Raw genomic sequence first — 25,935 nt, forward strand, 5'->3', positions numbered from 1 at the left:
TCTCTCTATACATACCAAATAAATGGAAAGCACGGTTACCCTAGTTTAAAAAAAAAAAAAAAACAAAACCAAACCAACAACAAAAAATCCACAACTTTAAATTACCTTTTCATCTTCCTTCCATTGTTTGGTAGTATGCAATATATCACTGTTTTTAAATGGTACAACTAACCTGGTACAAACTAACCCTTTCTGTAAAAAAAAAAAAAATCTTCGAATAGGGGTTCAGTCACAAGGAGCCTGCATTAAAAGCTTTTTGGAGTACATTTACTACCAGTATAATTTGAGACAGTATTTAAATACACCAGAACCCTATGAACCCTGGGTTTTGCCACTATCTTTTCTGTGTCTCCACACCAAACAAAATATCAAAGATAACTAAGGCACTCCAAGCCTAACATTGTTTCTTCTACTTTGAAGGGCAAAATGTGTAAAGTTGTTCAGAATGCTTGTATAACAAAAGCTAACATTATTCAATTTATAGAAACAAATTAACAGATTATACAAAGCACTGACAACTATTTATCAAACCTTACTAGGTTTCTGAGTCAGTGACTGATTCTGGTTCCAACTTCTTTTCACGTACGCAGTTGATGGGAAATGTGATAATGCAGCACACACAGTATAAGGATGAGGCCAGCTCTAATGTTGCCTTTCAACTGCTTTCCTCGCAACAGTTGCCTTCTTTTGTTCCCCTTTTCCCAAGTAACTATGTGCAGGATCATTTATGTATGTATCCTTAGAACTTGCTTGTGAATTGAATCAATTCAGTAGAATATTGGGGAAAATGATGTCTTCACCATCTCCTCATCCAGGGTCATCCAGTAATTACTTTCCCTGGGGATTAAACATAGAAGTGCTTCAGAGCAAACTAGTCACACCCTTGTCCAGAGACACAGGGAAGAGCTGTCCAGCAACTACCCAGTCTGCCCTTTTGCCTTCAATAAGGTGAGTATGGATTTATTTTAATGCAACTGCAACCAGTCAAGCCCTCAGGTCTGTTAGTGATTAAGAAACAAACATGCAGTGTGCAGTGTCATGGTTTAACCCCAACCGGCAATTAAGCACCACACAGCCACTTGCTCACTCCCCCCCTCAGTGGGATGGGGATGAGAATCAGGGGGTAAAAAAAGTACAAATTGTGGCCTGAGATAAAGACAGTGTAATAGGACAGAAAAAGCAGGGAAAATAATAATAATATTAATAGTAAGAAGAGAATATACAAAACAAGTGATGCACAACACTATTTCCCACCACCCACTGACTGATGCCCAGCCAATCCCCGAGCCGCGGTGCCCCCCCAGCCAACTCCCCCCAGTTTATATACTGGGCATGACATTATATGGTATAGAATACCTCTTTGGCTCGTTTGGGTCAGTTGTCCTTGCTGTGTCCCCTCCCAGCTTCTTGTGCACTCCCAGCCTCCACTGGCAGGGCAGTATGAAACACTGAAAAGTCCTTGACTTAGTATAAACACTGCTAAGCAACAACTAAAACATCAGTGTGTTATCAACATTATTCTCATCCTAAAGCCAAAACACAGCACTATACCAGCTACTAAGAAGAAAATGAACTTTATTCCAGCTGAAATGAAGACAGCACCCAGCATAAAATTCTTTAAAAATAGGGAACGAGAATGTTGGTATTTTACTACAGTTACAAAGTTAAGCCTACTATAAATACCTTTGTCAAATTGTTATTGGAAAAATACTATATTCAAAAAGGAATGGAATACTAGTTATCCTGCTTGTAAGGCTGAATTTTCAAAATGTAATTTAATGAAACCTCAAAACATTTTACGAAGTGGGGCTTTATAGAATTCAATTTGACTTACACCTGACTTTGATCATTCCGCACACTTACAGTGATTGCCTCCATTGTCATGACACCTTCCCATCTGACAGTCTTCTGTACTAAATGTAGTCTAAAACATCCAATCTCCAAAGCTAGCTTGCTATTACAGAATTAAATAGAACATTTAAGTTTAATTGCACATAAATTTGATCATTCTACACTCCATGAGGGACTATAAAATAATCACTTCTCTTTTCCTTGGCCTCAGGGGGGGAAAGAAAACCCTCAAAGTTTGCAAATTCCATTTGCCACATGCAAAGAATATCCTAACAGATGTGGCACGCTCTCAGGTTCGCAGTAACTGCAGGACGTATACAGTGGGTTGCAATATCTGGCTTCATAGCCAAAACAGAATTACTAGCAGCTTTGCTAGTCCCTTCTGGTCCAGTTCTGTGGTGGAAGGTCCACAGATATACTGTAGGGAAAAATACAGCTACACACGAATGCATGTGTATATTGCACTTAATGAATAAAGACAACTAGAACCTGGGTTAACTTGGTTAAAAAGACAAAAAGTAGTTCTCCGGTTTTCTAACTACAGGACGATGCTCTGGAAAATATTAAAGAAATGTCCAGTTTAGCATACTCTGGGGATTAGAAACAGAAGGCTTCAGCTTCCCTTAAGATACCTGCTTTTAGCCATTTTAAATATAGGGTTCCAAAAAAGACCAAATTTTTTTTAGTCTCATAAAATAGTTATTTTGTTCTTTGACAAGGTGGTTTTATGAAAATACAAATGGTATTGTAATGTCATCAGATCGCATATTTCAACTTAATAGTTTAGTGAATTTACCTTATCTAGACATAAATAAAAAGTGAGTATTAAATATTTCTATTTTCTATTTCTATTGTGGCAGGATGAAAGGACCTTGTTATCCTTTTAGAAAATTATTATTTCAAGAACAATTAAGTATTCTTTTAAGTAAAGATTTAACCAAACTGAAGTTTAGAAACCCTTTTTCATTTAATACTTCTTTTGTAGCATCTAGTAGGTTTTACTCTGAGATTTAGCTGGTCATTTAAGATTAACGGATAAAAGCTTGCTTTATGCAACTTTTATTAACTGAAAAACGTTCTTCATTCACATAATACATTACATACTATATGAAAGTGCAGTTATTGACTGTGCCATTGCAAGTTTATTATGTTAAAAGTTAATGTTGCAATTGCTCCTGGGCCGTTGCTTTTTTAAAAACTAATACAGGCCAATGGTTTAACTAACTGTGTGCAATTCAAAGAAGCCCAAGAGAATTCTTAGAGCTCCAGGATTATGGGTCTATGTTTGTCGAAAAACTGGACTTGGAAGTATAGAATTAAGTCATCTGACATATCTGGGAGCAAAAATATTTATATGCAATAAGAGCAGAAAAAGAGGATGGATTTTTCTCATAGGTAGCTTGTAGGTAAGGTAAAATCAAGAGTATATATAGTATATCTTGAAGGCAAAATTATTTTGAAGATGTTGCCACAGAAAAAAAGGAAATGTTAAAAATCAATAGAACTCCATTTTACCATCAGTCTCCAGCTGCCTTTGCCATGGCCTCATTTATACCCAATACTTTCAGAGTTGACACTAGAGAAGGAAATGTTCTCTTTCTGCGTGGCAGTAGTAGAACCTCACCCACCTTGTCAGAATAGAAAAAAAGGCAGCATTATTCCCAAGGATGGTTGAGAAAGGATAGTGTTCCTGTGCATGTCTTCACATAGAGATTTCACTCAGTAGCCTCATCTCAGTTGCAAGACTACTCAATATTAAATAGTGAAAAAATTTCCAGCAAAAATTTATGTAGTCAGATATAATACACAAACACATCATGAAAATTAAGCATCATCTGCAAGGATTTTGTCCCCTTAGTAATTCACCAGTTATTCAAGCAATTGTGCAATGTATTCAGCCTAACTTCTGGTCACACGAGCTGATTGTAATATTACAATTGTCTAAACAAGGAAAAAAGCTTTGCAAATTTAACTGAAGTTTGTTTGCCAGTAGTAAAACATAAAGGCAGGCAGACAAACGTCTTTTCCAGCAAAAATTCAGCTGCAGTCAAGTGTCCTTTGCAGCTCAGATGGCTAACTTATGTGAAAAGTACAAACTATCAGGATTTTACCTCACTCCAATTAATTTAGGTTACCATCTTTCCCCCCCCACCCTAGAATTCAGATCAGCAGAACATGTTATTCCACAGATAAGCAGTGTAGACTTCCTTCCCTCTGCCCCTAGTTACTTGAGTGACCAGACTTTCAAGCATCTGGGAAGGTAAATACTTTCTATCAGCTACAATTTAGATAACTTCCACAATCTCATTTCATGATGGAGTACATATTTAAGACAACGGGATTATTGAAATGAATAAATACTCAGCAGTCTGAATAAGGTATCCAGAATCTCAACTAACTTATTATAACAGACTCACTTAAAAAAAAGGTTACCTTCAAAATTTACGCCTTTGTGATGTTTATTTTTGCCTTTGTTAAAATGTTTTTTAATGTATGTGCTTCTGTGAGTGTTTTTACAACAACGCAAGAATGTCATATCTTCCTTTACCTCTCTAGGGCCAGGCATGAATTTGCCAAGGGTATGGAACAGCTAAGTGAGAATGCATTAAGCTCTTGTATGATTCTAAAACAGTAGCGCAGCTCCCTTTTGCACATCCCTGGCACCAAGAATTACATTAGTTTTAACATCACTGACAATGGTTAAGTCTCCATTGCAGGAGAAACTGTTTAAATAACACTGCACAAAAGAGATTTTAATTCAGAATCTTTGAACTACTCCATTTATTGAGAGAGGGGTTGGCACCAATGAATTAAATGAGTATGTACAGAGTTGTAATAAGCACAAGTGTAGCATAACATACCAGCACACTGCAAGACATCCTTATGACTTTGTCCTTGCATTGTAAGAGCCTATTGCTGAGCTTATTGCTTCTTGGAGACTCTGACAAGGAGGTCAACCAAGCCTGCTTACTAGTCTAAAATATGTCCTTACAAATACATTTACACAGGCAGGTTCAGCCTCGCTAAAGCCCATGCTTGAATCAAATTAAATCATTTCAAACATAAGAAGCTATTATTGGGAGTATGTCTGCTTTCTGCTCAGTCTAGCACCTCATTACAGCAGACAGGCATTCAGTGAGTGTTTAATCAAGGAATGCTTATTAAACTGCAGGTTTGTGCTGTTTCCAGGGAAAACATAAAAATAGAAACATATTCTAGCTGTCAGTCAAGATGATTATTTTAATGCTACCACTCTTAGTTTAAAAAAGTTAGAAGCAGCTGAGTTTAAATACGTACACTCTGGGCATATTCACTATACTTCTGTATCTTATTAACTTTTTGCATTACATAAAGTTCAGTCTAAACTTCTACACTCTGCAATTTAGCTACATTTTTAATTGTCATACACCTACAGTGTGTTAAGTAATTTTGTCCACATAATAATTCACCCTACTGATTATTCTCGTTAACAGAGAAAGTTTGGCGTGGTTTGTTTGGTTTTTTTCTTTTTTTCCTAAGCATTTCTTAACAGTAAGCAAACTCAAAGTTTGAATGCCACAGGTCTTATGTAGCAGTATCGGGGAACAGGAAAAGCTGAGCTCTACACTTTGTTTTTTGACTTTGGAGGGAGGAGAGAGAATATCCATCCCTAGAATTAACAAGCACAAGGTAAAAGATTGGACTGGGGGAAAAAGTAGGTGAAGCTCTGGCGTAGACAACCAGGAGATGATAGGAGACAAGCCAATTGATGCGAATTAGCTTGCTTCCTTCCTTTTTTCTGCTTCCACCATAAAAAGGATCAAGAAAATAGTCATGACTGAGCCATAACTTGTTCTGTGGTTTGCACCTGAGCAACTGTAATTATCTGCTGTCACACCTCCCCACCAGGCAGATTGCAAGGCTGCACATTAAGCCCCAGGGTGAGATGATCTGCACTTCAGTGGATACAGACTCACCGTACCTGAATACTCCATACGGCCAACAATGTAGAAGAACAATCACCAAATCATATAAGTCTGAAAAGCAAAGAAAAACAAAAGAAAACAAAAAAATCCAACTTTTGAGATAATTAGGCAGGGGGGAGTTTACATTATATTCTTAACACTAAATGACATTTACCATATGCCAAAATTAATCTCTGAGGACAACGGTGATGGTCAGCTATTGTCCAATAAAATAATTTTTGACAGAATAATTCATTTAAAAGAAGAATTTTTTATGGCATTTTTATTGAAAATTGTCCCTTGGATCCAGAATGGAATGTCTGGTCAAACAAGGAGAAATACTAAATGCAAAACAGGAAGGAGATCAGTTTTAAAGGGAGTCTTAACAGATGGGGAAGGCCTAGCATCAGAATCATATTCAAGCCTGTTGAACCCCAGGACCTGAACTCCAGTTTCTTGTAGCAGATGAGTGGAGCTGACTAGAGAGAGAAATCCTCTATGGCACAATGTTCAGCCAGCTATGAAATGGCTCTCGCAGGATCAATGCCACCTAACTGAAAGAATGTGTAATCTCCTGGTCCCAAGCATTCCTACCTCGGGGAGGGAGGGGAGGAGGTTAATGGAAAATTTGGAATGGAGTCAGGTTCACCCCCATACAGATCAGGAAAAGTTTTTAAATCTCCAAAATGTTCACAGAACAGGAAAATCATTCAGCTCTATCCTTAGTAAGAAACATCCTTTATTTTATCACAAATGGTTATGTAAAGCAAATATAAAGATAAATTCCAGTTTTAATATAGGTAAAAACTGTAGCTGGGGCCTAAAGTATGATTTACAGTTCTTTTTGTATTGGATGAAAATATTTGAAATTATAATCTGGAATACTGATTAATGGTCAACCAAATATTCTGATTAAAAAAAACTTTGATTGATCAAAACTAGCCCAGATAAGTTGTAAAATATTCTAAGAGAACACAAAGTTAAGCTCGACTGAAGAAAAAAAAGCATAATATAATTCACATGGGGTAAATTTCTTGTTCACTCTCAGATTGGCATACCTAAAAATCACTCAAGACACCACCTTGAAAACATCCATATATTCATCATGTAGCAGTGCCAAATCGAAAACAGAAGTATTGTAGGAGCACTATTGACATCTCTTTGAATACTTTGTTCCCTTACTTTATCTGAGCCTCAATACATGAAACACAAATGGGAAAATAGCCTAATAAAGGACAAACAGGAGAAGACACAATGCCAGCTAGCATGAAGACGGCGCAAATTTCAGTTTCATTCCAGACAACTGAGAAGAAATAACAAGGGGATACAACACCTTATTATTTGTACATGCTCATAAATCCATATACTTTTACTCAAATCCACAAGTGCTGAATTATTGCACAATTCAACACAAAGAATAAAGAAGTATGAAATGATTCTTTGCTCTATTGAAAATAACGAAATCATCTTTCATTCAACATTACACCCCTCAGTGAAAAACAAAACGCTATTGAGCCTTTTGGCTTCTGCATCCTTACAAGAGCTAAAACCATGAAAGGACAAGAACAACTAATTCATAAAACCCTCCCTCTTTTTAAAATGAGATTTGCTGGTGACTGAAGAACTGAGATTAGAGGCAAGTCCTAAAATAAATATTCTTCCTTCTTCATCAGTTAAAGCATATTAGAGTGCAGATTAAAATTATTTGCCCTTCTTCACAAAACCAGATGTTCACCAGTTGATTTCTCTTCTGTTGCTGGAAAATCTGTTCCTCTGGTTTTGGCATTCTGCTTTTTGCATGTAGAGACATCACTACATCTCCATATTCTCGTATTCACTCATTTCTTATCAGGTGTTCAGAAAGCCCAGGTAAGTGCTGAAAATTGAACTGTCTGTTCACTACGTTCCAGCCAACTGACTAAAATTAAGGATCAAACACAATAGAAAGAACTGAAGTTTCTTCAGCAGCAGCATTTCCGAATCCTGATCTCCCATGGTTGTTCTCTTTGCAGATTCTCCACTATGTAACCATATGCTTGAGCTCTTGCTTCTACCTTTCCTTCCCGAGAAACGTAGGGTAAAAACCCAAAGCTCACTGATGACAGAAATACAGATTTGCAAAGGACCTTGAGGTCATCCAGTGGGATATCTGCAGCTGGTACACATCTCTCATGTGAACATGGGAGACATATACTTCCCCTGGACCTTGCACCGATGGAAATTTCCCAGACACAGACAGTATCTCCGTCTAGAGCAGAACCATTTTACTTTAGATATCATACTGTTATCCCTCCTTCAGAGAAAAGGTTGAAATTCTATTCCAGCCCTCTGCTGTCCCTCAGAACTGATGTGGAGTGCCACCACCATGACTACAGAGATACAGCTTGGAAGAAAATGAGCAAAGCATGTGTGAGGAGGAGGTATTAAGGAGCTAAGGAGGAAATAGGAATAAATGAAAAAGAAAAGAAAACAAACAAACAAAAAAGAACCCACAATACCAAGTGATCTGAACCAGAATAATTCCAAAATACGCTCTCCTTTACGAAGGACATCTCTCCCATGTTCCTAGTTCTAAATCACAGCAATTCCAGGTCTGTATTTAAAAGCCAACTGCCATATAGAAGATAGATTTTTTTTCCTTAGAATCGTAAACTGTTGTTTAATTGGACAACCAAAAAGCTTTTTTGTTTTCCTTTTCATGAAAAAGTAGTTGTGTTTACCAGAAACCTTAAAACAAAGGATGTCTAGCAGAGTACTAGGATCAATATATTTCTTAAACATTGTTTTCTCATAAAAGCATTTTCATTTGCTGCTCTTTCTTTCCACTACAGATAAACTGCTTCTAAGCCATAGCAACTGAATTGGGATTTACTCATTTCACTCTATAATTTTAACTATCCAGGCTTGACTACTTGCTGCTCGGAGTCAACATACACTAAATAAGATTTTTTTTTTTTTTTTTTTTAAATAAAATATACAGGATAATTGCTAGAGTTTACACAAGGCATTCTTTTCTTTATTGAAACTGCAAGCAGGATAAATAGCACTGTACTTTCCAATGCTAGGATTTCAATCCATTTCCAGTTAACCACTACAAGAATATACACTAAAGACTTTTGACTAGCCTAGAAATGTATCACTGTTACATTAAATCCATCGGTATGTCCATCACAGTGGTTCAATAACTAAGCCACTAGCTGTGGAATTTGATTCTAGGCCAACCCAGCTTTTATCTAAAAGTAATGCAAAGTTTCTTACTGTTATGGTTGTGAGAGGAAAACCTGAATCTGTAGCTCAGATGACAACCCAATGTAAAAGCAGATTAAAGGATAATAATTTAGGTTCCTTTTATTTCATAATTCTTGAGTGCTTGGATTGGCCATGAGGGACCCAGGAGGTTTAAGGTTCAAGAATGATGAAAGATCAATGCTGAAATAACAGTAGCTAGATTCAAAATATGTCTGGATCAACAAGATGAGATTCATTGGTAAGGACATATGCAAAATAGCAAAATAGACAGAAAAATTAAAGCTCAAAAAACACAGAATCATTTAGGTTGGAAAAGACCCTTAAGATCATCGAGTCCAACCATTAACCTAGCACCACCAAATCCACCACTAAACCACATCCCTCAGTCCCACATCTACACATGTTTTAAATAACCTCCAGGGATGGTGACTCCACTGCTTCCCTGGGCAGCCTGTTCTGATGCTTGATAACCCTTTTGGTGAAGAAATTTTTCCTAATATCCAATCTAAACCTTCCCTGGTGCAACTTGAGGCCATTTCCTCTCATCCTATTGCTTGTTACTTGGGAAAAGAGACCAGCACCCACCTCGCTACAACCTCCTTTCAGGTAGTTGTAGAGAGCTATAAGGTCTCCCCTCAGCCTCCTTTTCTCCAGACTAAACAACCCCAGTTCCCTCAGCTGTTCCTCGTAAGACTTGTGCTCTAGACCCTTCACCAGCTTTGTTGCTCCTCTTTGGACACACTCCAGCACCTCAATGTCTTTCCTGTAGTGAGGGGCCCAAAACTGAACACAGTACTCGAGGTGCAGCCTCACCAGTGCCGAGTACAGGGGGACGATTGCTTCCCTAGTCCTGCTGGCCACACTATTTCTGCTACAAGCCAGGATGCTGTTGGCATTCTTGGCCACCTGGGCACACTGCCAGCTCATATTCAGCTGGCTGTCGACCAACACCCCCAGGTCCTTTTCCTCCAGGCAGCTTTCCAGCCACTCTTCCCTAAGCCTGTAGTGTTGCACAGGGTGGTTGTGACCCAAGTGCAGGACTCGGCACTTGGCCTTGTTGAACCTCATACAATTAGCCTCGGCCCATTGATCCAGCCTGTCCAGGTCCCTCTGTAGAGCCTTCCTACCCTTGAGCAGATCAACCCTCCCGCCCACTTTGGTGTCATATGCAAACTTACTGAGGGTGCACTTGATCCCCTCACCCAGATCATTGATATTAAACAGAACTGGCCCAAATACTGAGCCCTGGGGAACACCACTTGTGACTGGTCACCAACTGGATTTAAATCCATTCACCACAACTCTTCGGGCCTAGCCATCCAGCCAGTTTTTTACCCATTGAAGAATATGCCTGTCCAAGCCATGAACAGCCATTTTCCCCAGGAGAATGCTGTGGGAAACAGTATCAAAGGCTAGGCAGACAACATCCACAGCATCTCCCTCATCCACTAAGCGAGTCACCTTGTCATAGAGATGAGCGGCAATTTTAAAGGTCTAAAAGAAACATAAAAGTACTGTTTTTCTCTACATTTTTCCAGTGTGAATGAATGCACTCCAAACTTAATTACATTCTGTGTATCTCATTAGTGCAAAGAAATTGGTAAATCAGAGAAGCCAGAGAAGAACAGCAAAATTTATAGATATGCAACTTAGACTTAATTATAAACGACAATTAAAAGAAGCAATATGCACACACATATAGCATGGCAACATACTTATAAGGAGAACAGGAAAGTGAGAGAGGAAGAAGATTGTTTACAAATATTTTAAAGCACCAGGAAAGAAGAGTAATTAAGAGTTATAAGGTATAAAGGAGAATACCGTTTTGATGGATATCATGAAACACATTCGAACAGGAATTCTCTTCAGCTTTTGAGAAGTTCCTCAATACACTTAATTGATCCCTTTTAATCAAAAATACCTTGGATAAATACTATTAAAATGTATGCTGGTAAACAACCTCTTCTAGCAAGAGTGACTGTACAGGAGTGTTTCACCTAACTCCTATAAGGACTGGAGCTCTTATTTGGTAGAAATCACCTGAAAAGAGAAGTAGTGAATAAACCTATGTGTATGATTAGGACAGTAGCAAAAGAGCCATATACACACTGAAAAAAACAACAAAAGAAAAAAAAAATTTGAAGAAAAAGCAATCACACTCATATGACAGGATCATGTGTTATGGAAAACAGATGATCTATTCCAAACAAATTCCACTAAATGAAAAATGGTCCTAAAGAAGCAAAGAGCAGTATCCCAACTTCTGTGTCAATCTATACTAAAAGGGGACTTTCTGTCTTAATTTCAGATTTGAGACACTTTTCCTCTTAAGAGCAAGAATAGCAGCAATTAGGTGTCTTATATCAAAACACTACAGGGACATTAATGATCAGCTTATTAAAAAAACCCCAAACTTCTATTATCTCGCTGAATCCACCAGAATCCACAACAACTGAGAATCAGAATCCAGGTTGGTTTTGTTTCATTGTTTTGGGGTTTTTTTTTGGTTTTGGTTTGTTTCAGGTGTTTTTTGTTTGTTTGTTTGGGTTTTTTTTTACTTTGTTCTTACTGTTACTGTGAGGTGAATTTTGCCATAATTTCTAGGGAAGAAGGAAAAATTATAGATTCTGGAAAGAGAAAAAAAAGCAGCACCTAACAATTCAAGTGAGCCAATTAGTGGATGCACTTTATTTCAGAATAAAGCTGCCAACAATATTAGCTTATAACATAAACATACTTCAAACAGGCTTAAGAGTTAAAAGTAAGCAGCTATAAAAATATTGAGAATGGCTACCTCTCTCATCTCTGAAGAATCACTCGAGTTCAAAAGATGCTAACATTTTTACTTTTAATTAGTTGCCATTTTGATGTCGGCCTCTAGACAGCATGAAAGAGAATAGAGCATTGATGGGTGGATATGACAAAATCCAAGACATCATGTTTCCTTCCAGATTTCCTAATCATCTTTGTTAGTTTCAGACAGCGGGTGAGATTCAAGAAAGTTACAAGCTCAAAAAATCCCCAGCCTCCCTCAATACAAGACTTTTTTCCTCTTCACAGCTGCAGTGAGGTTGTTCACTAAATAGCGGTTCAGGCTCTAGGGAATAAGCACCACACTAAGCCTCGCTTGGAAGGGAACACAAACTCCCTAAGGTATGCCCTGCAGGCTCAGAGAAGAAACACAACACTGCAAGCTGCCAGCGTTAATATTTGAGATTCTGTTGTTTTTTTCCCAGGAAATGAGGTAAGTCAAGGAGAAATAACACCTCTCTGAGCCAAGAGCACACACACACATTTAAGTGCTTTCTGAAGGTGGAGAATGAAGAAAGGGGTTCTTTCCTTTTGACTTAGTTAAGCTCTCCGTGGGCTTGTATACTGTTCAAGCTTTTAGAAGAGAGACTGAGAAAAATAGCAATCAATAGTGTCAGCTAAAGGTGACAAACAGAGCACAAGGTGGCTACTGTAGGGACACACTCTGAAGACAGTGGCTGGGCAGTGATCAATTGCACTAGGAGATGAAGACAGACAGAGGAGCAAAAAGAGGAATCAATCCAGTCTACTGCAGATATAGGCACCTGGAGTAGGTAGCATGTGACAGGCAAGGGTTTATCTGTCAATAATTCATAGTGCCTCACTGTGTAACTTTTAGTAAAAGTCTGTCTTGAAAGCAACAGTACTGACATATGTTGTATGGTAGAGTTTTACTAAAACCTGGCATCTCCAGTCAAGAGCAATTCAAAGCACACCACTCAGGATCCAGTCACCTTAGTTCTTTCTGCCAAATGAGTTTTAGGCCAAGCTAAAAAGGCATTCGAAATACTTGTTTTGACAGAAAAAAATAACAGAGAAGTGTTGTGGTTTAACCCCAGCCAGCAACTAAGCACCACGCAGCTGCTCACTCACTCCCCCACCACCCAGTGGGATGGGGGAGAAAATAGGGAAAAGAAGTAAAACTCATGGGTTGAGATAAGAATGGCTTAATAGAACAGAATAGAAGAAACTAATAACGATAACACTAATGAAATAACAACAGCAATAATAAAAGGACTGGAATGTACAAATGATGCGCAGGGCAATTGCTCACCACCCATCGACCGACACCCAGCTAGTCCCCCGAGCGGCAATTCCCTGCGCCCACTTCCCAGTTCTTACACTAGATGGGACGTCCCGTGGTATGGAATACCCCGTTGGCCAGTTTGGGTCAGGTGCCCTGGCTGTGTCCTGTGCCAACTTCTTGTGCCCCTCCAGCTTTCTCACTGGCTGGGCATGAGAAGCTGAAAAAGCCTTGACTTTAGACTAAACACTACTGAGCAACAACTGAAAACATCAGTGTTATCAACATTCTTTGCATACTGAACTCAATACTTAGCACTGTACCAGCTACTAGGAAGACAGTTAACTCTATCCCAGCTGAAACCAGGACAAGAAGCACTTCCACAACTAGGCAGAAAAGGGAAATCAAAAACAATCCTTGTCTTTTAAATGGATTATTCAGTCTAGTTCTACACAGTTGAAAATGTAATCATTATATTTGGCCAGCATGCCTGATGCGATATCCTAATAAATTCAGCCTAATGTGATATACTGATGAATTCAGCTGATTATAAAGGCCTGGAATCTGAGTGGGAAGAATGAGCTAAGACATCTGAAAGCAGAGGCTGCAATTGCTAGATGCTTCCTGGGCCAAGGGAAAAGAAGGATGCTATTCACAGCCTGGATTGTATGCAGCAGCTAAGAGAAACATCCTGTATTACTGAAATGTCACTAGTGGGCTGGTATTTAAAAGTGAATAGTGCTCAGCCCAATCCAAGTTTTCCAGACCCTAGACATTCAACTATACCAAGTGTAAAAGTAAATATGAAAAATGGAATTTCAATACTTACCTTCAGAAGAACACAGGAATAAGTCCCCCCCCCAAAGCCTCCCATAGGTGAGTAATAAGCATCACAAAAAAAAGTTGATTTTATCTGTAAAGAGGCAATTCAGCTAATTCTTTTAATAAATGTTTTACTGTATTTACTCGAGTTGCCGGATTTATTTACTAACTTCAGTATAGCCATTCTCGGGAGAAATGATTCATCCCTCAAGCAAAATGATTTCACAATTGTCAATTAATATTCTACTAATTTATTTCAAATCTTCTAAGTAATATTTAATTTAACTGGTACTTAATTTATTGTGACAGTCAATGTTACGCAAGGTCAAGCCTTTGATTAATTGCATCTTCTCCACTGAAGATGGACATAAAAACTGGTGGTGGCTATTATAACAAAATCCATATAGGTAACTGCAGTATCTTTAATGAATTATAGAAAAAGTAAAAGTAGTATTTACCAAAACTCAGGCACTTACTAAATCAGTCGCAAAGGTTCCAAATTATCCTTCCACACAAATACTCACATATTTAAAGATAACAAGTTGGTTCAAGGAGGTGCACACATTTTAGCCCTGATGACATCCATTCCTGACTCTGTATTTTAAATAACATCAGATATTTCTGCAGGAAGCTGGCATTGCAGCATGAATTGTCTTTCAAACCATGTGACTGTTTTCTTCCTGACTGCTGACAAAGGCTCTAGTAAATTTTGTGACCCTCAACTGAAAACACTATGTGAGGTGCATCTAAATTTGGCTTCTTTAAGAAACTATTTCTAACTGTTGTACTGAAGAGATTCTAAATCATCTATCCACTGCTTCTTCTCCTCCCTCTCTTCTTCTAAGTCTGAAACTGATGCATGGTTATTGATTTAGAACATCGTTATTAATTTAGAACATGTTTTGGTTCCCTGCATTTGTTTAGACCATATTATACAGCTTCTCCCAGATGAGCATGCTGTACACAAGTCATTAATTAGGTACAGAAAAGTTCACACTGTGCTGAGCCACAGGTCCCTCCTATTATAAAACAGGCCACTCGGCTACTCTAGTTTCTAGCAATCATTCACAGAGAAAGTAGAAATGACTCAGCATTCAGCAGAGCCCTAGATGTTTTAGAAATCTGTTTTCCAAAGCAATTGCTGGTACCCTGATAGCTATACTCAGGCTTTATACAATGCCTACAGATAAGTACATTTCCAACCTCATTACAGTGCTATCAACAGGAGCCAAGCATTTAAAATGTTTTATGCATTCGCTGAACCATATTTCAATTTCAAAAGAGCAGGTAAGATTTGTTTCATCACAAATAGGCTAGACATTAAAGTAAGCAAATCAACAACATTATTCTATGCTGTAAGATCAAAGCAAATATCGATTGCAACATTCCACTGCTGCCTACCAATACTTAGTGAAATTAATTTCAATAGGTTGATTTTGTTACTTTCATTTTTAGTGATTATCCACCACTTTAGTTCCAAATGTAAAAACTAGTTTAAGCCATGACGCCTGTCAAAGCAAGAGATGGTAATAACAAGCCCTTGCCCTTAGATGAGCACAGCAGGTTTTCAGCTCCTCAAAAATAATGGCAGCTGCAGTAAAGACTACTAGTGGTTGTTCATGCAGTACGGTACATAAATCTTAAAATGTTCCATGTCATAGACAATCCATGATGAATTATACCTGCTTCATTAAGTTTCAGATGCACAGTTACTCTGATCATTTTTGGGTGTTCATCTGCAGTTTTCCTAAGGCCAACATAATTTGCTAATTATCTCCTTCTCCAAATCAGACTCATCCAAATAGTCACCTTCTTACCATTCAGAAATTGAGTCTCTTATCCAAAATCACTAGTCATAAAAAAAAAGAAAAAAAAAAGGAAAAAAAAGAAAAAAAAGAAAAAAAGAAAAACAGAAAAAAGAAAAAAGAAAAAAGAAAAAAGAAAAAAGAAAAAAGAAAAAAGAAAAAAGAAAAAAAGAAAAAAAGAAAAAAAAGAAAGGGGGGGGGTAGAGAGACAATCAGCACTGACTCATTTCACAGGACCAAAATGAGTGGGAACTCCACGACTTAAAGTGTAGAAATTTATGCAGTTCAGTTCTCATATAGTGTGCTCATAAATGAAGAATTTCCTAATTAACTATTCCTATCAGCTGTAGTATTGTCTCCACTGATATGTTTCTGCACACTTTTTTTTTGAAGAACATACTTTTGTGGCCAGATTTTTTAAATAATATCTCTTACAAAAATCTTCTTGGAACAGAACAAGGTTGTTCCTAAAGTAATTTGCTGTCTCTGTATGCAAAAGGGGAAAAAAATATGGACAGGAATCTTACAAGTTTAAATAATTACCCCTGAACACAAAAATTAGCCTGTCACGTACAGAATGAAATTGTTTAAAATGCATTTTGCAAGTTATGCTCTGATAAGGCAGACAGGCTTTTAAAGGACGGAATTTGTTCTAATGATCCACCTGAAAAGTATTTTTTAATTCAAAATTAGAACTTTATTATAAAGAAGTAATGGAGTATTTCTTTTTGATAAGCCACTTCACAGAACACGGATCAGAATGCAAATTACAGTTATTTGCTTTAAGTGCTTTTCCATTAGAATGGCATTAATATGAAACATTTTCTTTCTCCGTTTCATCAAGACATTTCACAGTATTTCTGCTACCTTTAAGACATGGTGTATTAATTTAACAAAATTATATATAATCTTGGGTGTATTATGTATGCTTCATTTACTTTTTGCAACATTCATTATCTTATTTTTCATGTTTGAACCTGTCAACTGATAACACAGCTATATCTCCTTTCAGAAGATCAGGTTTCAGATCAGAGTAGTAAAGTCTAATTACAATAGATTTGTGAAAAATTGACGGTTTTATTAAATAAAAGGATGACACAAGCCCTTGTGTTTAATAGTCCAAAATCTTGTAGGTAAAAGCTTTCTTTTTCTCTCTCCCTTCTTTTTTGTAGTTTAACCAGTAACACAAGTAAACTGATAATTGTTTGGGATTTTTTAGTGTAAATAAAGGGTGCCGGCACAAAGGTGCTGTAGTATGAATGATCTATAGCACCAAGAACACAAGTAGAAAACATTGAGTATGTGAAAGTAAAAAATAACAAACTTTTATCTGTGGCTTTTTCACAGTGACTGTTCAAAGCTACTCACACATACTGGTTGTGGACAGTGGGACACCACTCCACCAAAGGTAATCCAAAGGGCATGTACAATCATCAGAGCACATACTGCATCACTCTTTCTTAATGCCTGAAAATTGCAGGTTTTACCAGCTTTTGGTTTAGCTGCAGCACCTGTGAAAATTACTTCAATCCCCAACCCACAAAATATGTTCTTTCTTTCTTCTTCCTTGAACAATTTCTGTAGTTGTGCAATGAAAATAGCTATGTAATAGATCTGGGATAACCTTTTTCTCTGGCTTGTTTTCTATTAACCCCAAATTATTCCCATATCTCTTTTCAAATACAGCTGCACAAACAATTGTACTAGCACAGTTCAGAAGGTTGAAACATGCATGCAGATATAAATTCTGCGTAAGCTGACAGTCCTATAGAAAGACATACTCACTAAATGACACAGCCATGACAAATGGTTCACATTAAGGACCCCTTTAGTCTTGATATTCCAGGCCGCTAGAAAGGTCATTTGCATAACCTGTCAGAAAAGCTTTGAGCCTCTTCACTTTCTTCACACCAGCGCATCAAGAAAGCCTAAGAAGTGTTTTCCACTCCTCTAATCTCTAATAGTTTCCAAGGATGTGAACCATGAGCAACCTATAACAAAGAAAACCTCAAGAAACAAACCAAAACAAACAGAACACCCTCCAAGACCCACTTGGTGCCACCATAAAGGTTATACAAGTTTTTTGTGTTCCACAATTAGCATACACATGGCTTACTACATAGGCATAAAAAGCTAGTGGAAAGTCAGAAATGAAAATACAGAATCAATTATCTGTTTTGTTATTTATAAAGATATAAAAAGTAAGGGGGGAAGTTTTTGTCTTCCTCCACCCTGTCAAGTGCAATCACTTCCACAGTAATGTCCAGTGGACTGCACTTGTAAACACAGCACTCAACACTTCTAGATAAAATTACTAAAGAGAACCTTTTAATTTTGTTATGCTGTAATTTTTATTCCCTTGTCTCAATCCCCTGGCTTTGCAGAAAAGGCTAAGAACGACCCAGTGGAAATTTCCAGCACACAGGCTGTGAAACACAGTCCTGGAGGTCTATTATAAGACCCAGTGAAATCTACAAATAAAGATTTTGTAATGCAGAACTCTAAAAAACACAACACTGGAAAAGGAGAAGACATATCCAGTGACATATCTGTAGTAATTACCTGCCAGAAAAAGTTGACAACTATGAATGAATACAAAGAAAAGGCAGCAATAGCACCTGTTCCACTGGAAGAGGTGGATAAGCAATAGCACTATAGTACGGAGATAATGTCAAATGAAGTAAGAGACTAGTAAAAACTTGTGCTTTCTATCAAAAATGCAGAAAAATGAAGACATCAGTCGGTATGAAGGAAAAGCAGGAAAGAAAAAAATAATCAAGGTGATAAGCAAAGAGCATGTTATTAATAATTAAAGTGGGAATCCCTGCATTAGTGGCCACTATGGACAATTAACTACTGGTTTATTATTTATTTTAATTACCTGGCCAGAAGGCAGTCCACATTAAAAAAAAATAAAAATCATTACGTGTAGTAACATTAGGTTTCAAGGGGATTAGCTCTTTTATAACCTGTGTTAACTACTTTACAACAGCCATAATGTGCTTTTAAGTGTGTTGGTTCTGTGGCTGCTGAGAAATTGGTCTGTCTTCATCAGTTGACTATTGATTACCTATCAATCCAAACACTATACTGTTTCACCATTTCTCTTACATATTCTCCATTATGTTTTAAGATAACCTCACACATACGGTAAGCAAAAATGACAATTTTTTGCTTTGTTTTGTTGGTTTTTCTTTAATGTAGTGATTACTTTCTAAAAGGAAGTAGCCCACATCATTCAGTCCTTGTTCCAACAAATCTCCTGGAGTCAAATCCTCCAAAGGTCTTATGTTTCTCAGGTCACCCCTACCACTGTGACCTGCACATAAAAGCATCACCAAATCAGAAAATTAAACAGACAGTGCAAAGTAAAAGAATCCTGTCTGAGATTGCAAGTTCTGAGCTGAAACACTTTAGATCACTCTTGCCCCCAAACATGTTCTGTATCTGTATTTGTTTCAGTGAAAGAAACGGTCATGCATTTCAGAGCAGAATGTGGCTCAAATACTAAAAGAAAAACAAATTAGTAAAATACAATTTTTGCAGTCTTTAATTCATCTCGGACAGTGGAGCAGGGATCAGTACAAATCCCTATGGGGGGCAACAAACAAACTCACAACAAGGAGTTAGACTTGATCTCACTCAGCATCCATTGCTGTCAGCTGGCCTCAGCATCTCGTCTAGGCTTAAAATGTCATGATAGACTATCTATAGTATTGGGCTGGTGGTATGATTCCTTCACACTATCACCATCTAAATAGGTATACTGAAAAAGTCTCCAGCAGATGCAGTCAGACTCAGTAGAGTCATTCTATTTCAACAGCTTATTCCTCCTCAAATAACTTAGTTTAAAGCCCTCTGTTATTCTAGTCCTTCAGTGGTGTGGTTCTGCTTGTGTGGCCATCCCACCAAAATTCCCCTGTGACAGCATTGAAAAGGATGATATAGATGAAAGGAAAAAATCCCGTTTTTTATGCTACATTTAAGTAGAATCAGAAAAAGCAATGTCAGTCAGCAGTCTCAGGTAAACAAGTACCATTCTAGACATTGCCATAAATGAATCTCAAATTATTTTGGAACAAACAAGACAAAAGTACAAGCAGAAAGGTGACAGAAAAAGCATAGTTTTGCATTAAGACAGAAAAATGTGAAATTTCAGACAGGTACAGAGTTGTGAATTTTGAGAGAAGGAATGAGAGAAATTGACGCCATTTTATGTAGCAGTCTTATGGTATTTCACAGAGATTCAGAACCTATTTATAGGCCAAAATCATTCAACTAGCTGAGAAAATGGTATTTTCCTGCACTGGACCAGCCACATCACTGAGGATTAAGGAAGAATATATCTGAAATACAAGTTTTGTTGTTTTGTTGTTTTTTTTTTAATTGGAACAGAACTGAGACCATTAAAAAAAGTCATAAAAACAGTCTATCAATCGAGTTCTCTTACATGTCTGGTTAATGTCATGATCAAACCTTTTTCAAAGTTAGACAAGCTCTCTAGCCAAATAATTGTTTATTTACAGAAAATAGGGCCATGCTAATAGGAGATACTGCACAAAAGAGCAGATCAGCAGATTTTCTTATGACATCTCTCTTTTAGTCCAATGATTTGCTGCTGCCAAAGGGGAAATCCACCTTCCCAATCCTCCCAGGCCTGAACTGCCTCCTTTTCCCTTCCAACATCTCTGGCTTCTCATTAAGCCCATTCAGCTAAATAACTTTTTTTTTTTTTTAATGTCTTTTTCTTCTAGCTTAGAAAGACTAGCAGGCTTTCCAAGGACTCAGATGAGCATCAGAGCTCACGTAACAGATTAGGTTCACAGAAGCAGGAAAGAAAAGAAGTCCAGCACTATCCTCAGTCATGGACTACCAGCCATCTCTTGAAACTTCACCTTAACTATACTGCCCTGAGGAAAATGCAGTGGGCTGAGATTCAGATTGAAGTCTCTATTCTAAATTAGACAGAACCAGGACCTATAACCCAGGAAGGTGTTCTTCCTACTACAGATCCCTTCCACAGTGAATTATTTTGCCTTTGCATTAGCATTCCTTCCTTCCTGAATTTAAGAAATGTCTCCAGTAAAACCTTTACCGAAATAGTGCATTTCTGCAAAAAGATGTATCTTACTATATCAACAAGCTTCACCTCTCAAACATAATATATATTCAAAAAGTCATGGCCAGTTGCCTATAGGATTTTTGTTTCATACTGTGGAGTAATTTATGGGGAACATATGACAGCAATTAGCTGGATAATATGTAATGCAGTACAACTGAAATAGTATTTCTATAGAAATACGGTAAATTTGACATTACTGTTAAACTCTGAAGTCTTACTAGTACGTGGCAATTGCTCTTTACAGGGAGGGTGAATGGCTGATTACACAAGGTGGAATTTCACTATATTCTAGACATAAATGTCCCAGCATCATTACACTCCTTTGCTCACTTGGAAATAATTATAGCACCTAAGAATATTGTTTTAGTACATCATCCTTCTCCCATTTTTCTGTCACTGTTTCTTACTACGCTGCCTCTAATAGCAATAACTGTACCATACACTCCTCTAATTCTGCACTCTTCAAGCAAACTCTCTCTTGTAATGGTAGATAAGTAAAGAGGCTCCAATTATCCCTATTATAACAACCATGGGAAGATGCCCTTGTAAGTTGGGAGGCAGCCTAAATTCAGGACTGTGTAATTGTCTGGACTGATCTCCTTGCAAAAAGAGGAACATGTGGATTTTAATGAAGCCAGGAAACCAGCCAGCATTTTGTTGAAGGTTCCCAGAGAGTGACTGACCATCTCATCTAGACATTAAAAATACATCTCTTTCTAAGTCTTGTGACAATGCTTAACATGCTAAAAAGGGAATTAGGGTTTAAGCAGGTTGAATTGGTATTTTTCTGGGTTTAAAAGAAAAAAAGGAACACTTATTTCTTACTGTTTAAAAAAAGTTCATTTATAAGCTTCCTCTAAGGTTTCCACAAGAAACTACCCCATTCCAGCCCTGAGACAATTATCAACACTAACATATAATGTATGCTTTACTTCATTAAATATATAAAAAGTATTGGTTACCCAGTAATGTGCTCAAAATACTGCTGCTAGAATCTGATTTTTACTAGTTTTGAACTGTTGGACACAGACCTTAAGCTCAACAAATGGGAAATCATGCATTTAGGTTCACTAGTTTGTGTGGGTGACCCAAGCATCCATCCATCTGGAAGGAACGACAGTACAAAGACAGACTAATTATCTCCCAGATAATTCTACCTACCTCAAAAGCAGACCTTAAAAATAAACATGAGTGCAGTTCAAGTCAGAATCCAAAAACTATTAATAAGAACAAAAAGCGGAAACATGACAAAAAGAGGTGTATAAACAATCAGCTTCCTCGCAGTGGAAAATAATCTTTGGGGAAATTTTGCATTCTGTTATCAGAAATACATGAAAATTTTTAGTTAAAAAACAAGTGATCAGCTCTATTGCCTAGTTCTATGTTCTATGTGACAGAATTATAGAATATAGTGATCACCTCAAAAAATAATCTACATCAGAGTTTTTCAACTGGTTTGATGGATCACATGAATTTTGGGGGGAAAAAAGATCTACAGCCATACTCTATATCTCATGTTGCCTGGAGGCTGAAAAAGTGAGGTGAAAACAAATCAGTACTTTGCATATCAGTCCATGCAATTTAATTGCTTTTATAGTATCATACATTTTGTTATTGTCATGACACACCAGCTGGGTGTTGACAACAGTCAAGAGCTTGATACCTAGTATGTGGTGCCATTAGCCATCTATCCACTGCACTTCTTTGCATGCATATTTCACAACTTTTTGCAGTTCCACAGATCACCTTTTGAGGCTTTACATCCATTCACAGTACTTTCAGTAACAACAACATAGTCTGCTTCCACAGGTGGCTCTCTGTTCCCTCCTCTTCAAGAAAGACCAGTTTTACTTGTGATATCCCCAGCAGACACATGCCTGCTCTGTCCTTAAAACCTTAAAGGACAGAACAATCGATCCCTTAGAAATCCTAAATGTTTTCTGTTTACTACGTTTCCCGTTATGCGATTTGAGTCTATTCCTTCTTGTCACAGACCTGGACACTGGTATTTTACGTCAAATCTGTTTAATTTATTCAGTAATATTTTTCTCTTTAAACAGTCCTAGATTGTCCTCCCAGATTTACTGGCAAAATTCCCATTCTCTTCAGTACTGTAGTATCTGGATCCATAACAATAAAAAACACATTTTAATCCAATAATTCTTTTCTTCTATGACAAGCTTTCCAACAGAAAACAAGTTTAGTAAGTTGGGTGAATATCATATGACTCAGACAAGACATGTAAACGAACTCAAAGATGAAATGTTTGAACAATTGACAATAACCTTGTCATTAAAACTGCCTCTGAGTCACAGCAAATATAATGCCAAATTTTGAGAAGGGTCTCAGATTTTTACAGAGAATGGATCAGCCAGAAAGACTGGTAGCCTTACTGGGAAAAGGGGTGGGAAATAAAATACATAATCTTTTGCCCATGGATATATGGACAAAGATGATATACTGACAGGAATAAGTTATTGGCAAAATCTTGTCTCACAGATACATTGGAGTTAACTTGAATGAATCTATAGGTATAAAAGGCAGATCAAGATGATAGAATCAGCCTGGATTTCTGAAAGACTTTAAAAGAAAGTACCACAAATTATGAGAGCTGATCTTTCCAGGTAAGTAACTTGTTAAGAAACCATGAGAGTATACTATGGAAAAGTTATGATATTTGCCCTGTTCTCACAGGAAACCCTATGTCTGGATTTTCAAAGGCTTCCCTACAGTTCCATTGGATCTTCTAAAGCATTAAATTAAGTGAATATCTCCTGCTCATTTCAGAAACCAATGAATTTTCATTCTTTAAATAAACTTAGTTCTACCAAAATCCTTCAGAAAATGGATTTTTTAAAAGATTCAGAGAAGGCAGCAGCCTTTTTTTCTTAAGAATGCTTGTTATTTAGAATTCGTACCATGAGAGAGGGATGTACCATCAAACATACTGATATAGATTAGTAGACATTACAAATACCATCCATGCTAATTGCTGAGAAGCACAAGTCCCCAGTTTAAGAGAAATGCTTCAAGGATTAAAGGGAATCTTGCCTTCTCAATTGCTGATACAAACTCACTGCATTTTAATTTTCCTTTCAGCACAGTCTTGCATTTCAGGTTGGGCATCAACAGTCTGCATATAACTCCAGTGTTTACTCAGTTGCTGAAATTTGAGCTTCCTTAAATAAAAGACAGTAAACAGTGAGGAGTTACTAATTTCATCACCTGCCTCATCTCACTGTAAGCACTTTAAACTACAATTATTTTTATAGATCATGAAAATTAGGACCTCTTGGGACTTTGAGACATATTATTCCAAGTACTACACAAACCTTAGAGCGATCAGGATCCATGTTAACTACTATAAAAGACAAGTGCATGCATATGAGCAGATAGGTAACCTGCAGTTTGTTTGTAAAGTGCAAATTAACATCTTAAAGCAGAATATATTTTAACTTAGTACCATTAAAATTCTCATCTTATTTTTATCCTGTTTCCTTCAGCTGAAAGCCCTGTAATAGCAATTGACCTAGTATTATGCATTTATATTAATAACATTCTATATTATGTGTAATGGCACATTATAAATACATATTGGAATACACAAACCTTATGAAAAGATCATGTTTGGTTTTTTGGTTTTGTTTGGGGTTTTGGTTTTTTTTTTGTTTGTTTGTTTTTAACTTGCCATTTAGGCAAATTTACTTATCTTTGTGAATAATATTTGATATATGTTCTTTCTGAAAGAGAAGGTATTCCTAAACAGTAATTTACATTAGCAAAAATTTTTCTCCCCAGAGTCAGCTCATTTGGATCCTCTTCCAAGTGATCAGCAAATCTGGGAGGTAACAGAACTAACTACACAGGGAAGAATGTCAGCTGTGCTTCTTTCCTGATATTTTGAGGAAATAAAATACCTTATAAAAATGTTCATTTCCAAGCTTGGTTGTTTTTTTCTTTCTTCCTTTCAGTTGTCACAAAAATAGATTTTATATAAATTACTAACATAACAGTACTGATAATTTTGAAAAGGTTATATGGAAATGGTACTAATATCAAAAGTCACATTTGGTGAACTTTATGACAGCTTTTGCTATGTTGTTGGCTGATTCAAATTTCCTTGCAGAATACCAATCATATTCCTACATCTGTAAAATAAAACATGAATAAAATATGAAAGTTTGACATTAATAAATATTAATTTACAAGTCTTTCTTGAGTATTATTCCATCTCAGCAAGTTCTAAGTAAAATGTTAGGAGGCTTACTTCACAAAGCCCCATTGACCTCTAATGATCATGATGAAATTTGCTTTTCATAATGTTCTTTCATGGGCAGTCCATAACACTTTTATGTTGAATATGGTTAAATTTAGCATGTGAACCACCTTTATGATAAGCTACATATAATTTTTATATAAATTAACTTGGTAAGGAAGAAAACATAAAAGATACGAGTAGGGCTTAGTAATACAGTTTTAAAATGACAACTGTAAATTCAATTGGTGATAATGAAATTATTTCAATACAACTTCAATATATTTTGTTATTAAAACTAAGCGTGAGCAAAACACAATAATGAGAACTGTTCCTATTTTAAATGAAGATTATACTGTGAAAACTAATAGGTTGAAAATTATTCATCACAATAGAAGTGCAGGCACTATATGAACAGTAAGAATCAAACAGGATGGACAAAAAAGTTATGTATGAAAGATTGAATATTGATAGAATGTCTGACAGTGCAAAAATTACAAAGAGGATATTGGGAAAACAGAGTTATCACTTCGCTGTATCTAGTGATTCCCGAAATAAATCAATGAATCTATACACACACTCCTTTCTACGTTATTGTTCCTATGCAATAACTAGATAGGATGCTGAAAAGGAGTATCTCAGGTTATAAACATGAAACCTTATGGAAATATTCAAAATCTGCTAACAGTTTTTTAAATATGACCGTGTTAAAAGGAAGCCATTTTATCTTTCAATTTTTTCTGCCCATAGAAGTCATTCACTTTAACAAAACAAAACAAAAAAAAGCTTGCTTTAGAATCAGGTTTTATCATAGCATTTGATGCTATCAAAAA

General features: G+C 36.8%; 1 long non-coding RNA gene across 1 annotated transcript in view; it reads right to left on the reverse strand.

Annotated features, from left to right (window-relative positions):
- Positions 1–537: 537 nt before the first annotated feature.
- Positions 538–25,935, reverse strand: part of LOC142036016 (uncharacterized) — a 51,724-nt gene continuing 26,326 nt past the window's right edge. The window contains exons 2-4 of the long non-coding RNA XR_012652033.1: positions 5,813–5,867; positions 1,357–1,448; positions 538–837 (exon numbers count right to left, since the gene is read on the reverse strand). This is a non-coding gene — a long non-coding RNA (uncharacterized LOC142036016). The remainder of the gene's footprint in view (positions 838–1,356; positions 1,449–5,812; positions 5,868–25,935) is intronic.

Source organism: Buteo buteo, chromosome 10 (genome assembly GCF_964188355.1).
Source record: "Buteo buteo chromosome 10, bButBut1.hap1.1, whole genome shotgun sequence".
In the NCBI taxonomy this organism is placed as follows: Eukaryota; Metazoa; Chordata; class Aves; order Accipitriformes; family Accipitridae; genus Buteo; species Buteo buteo.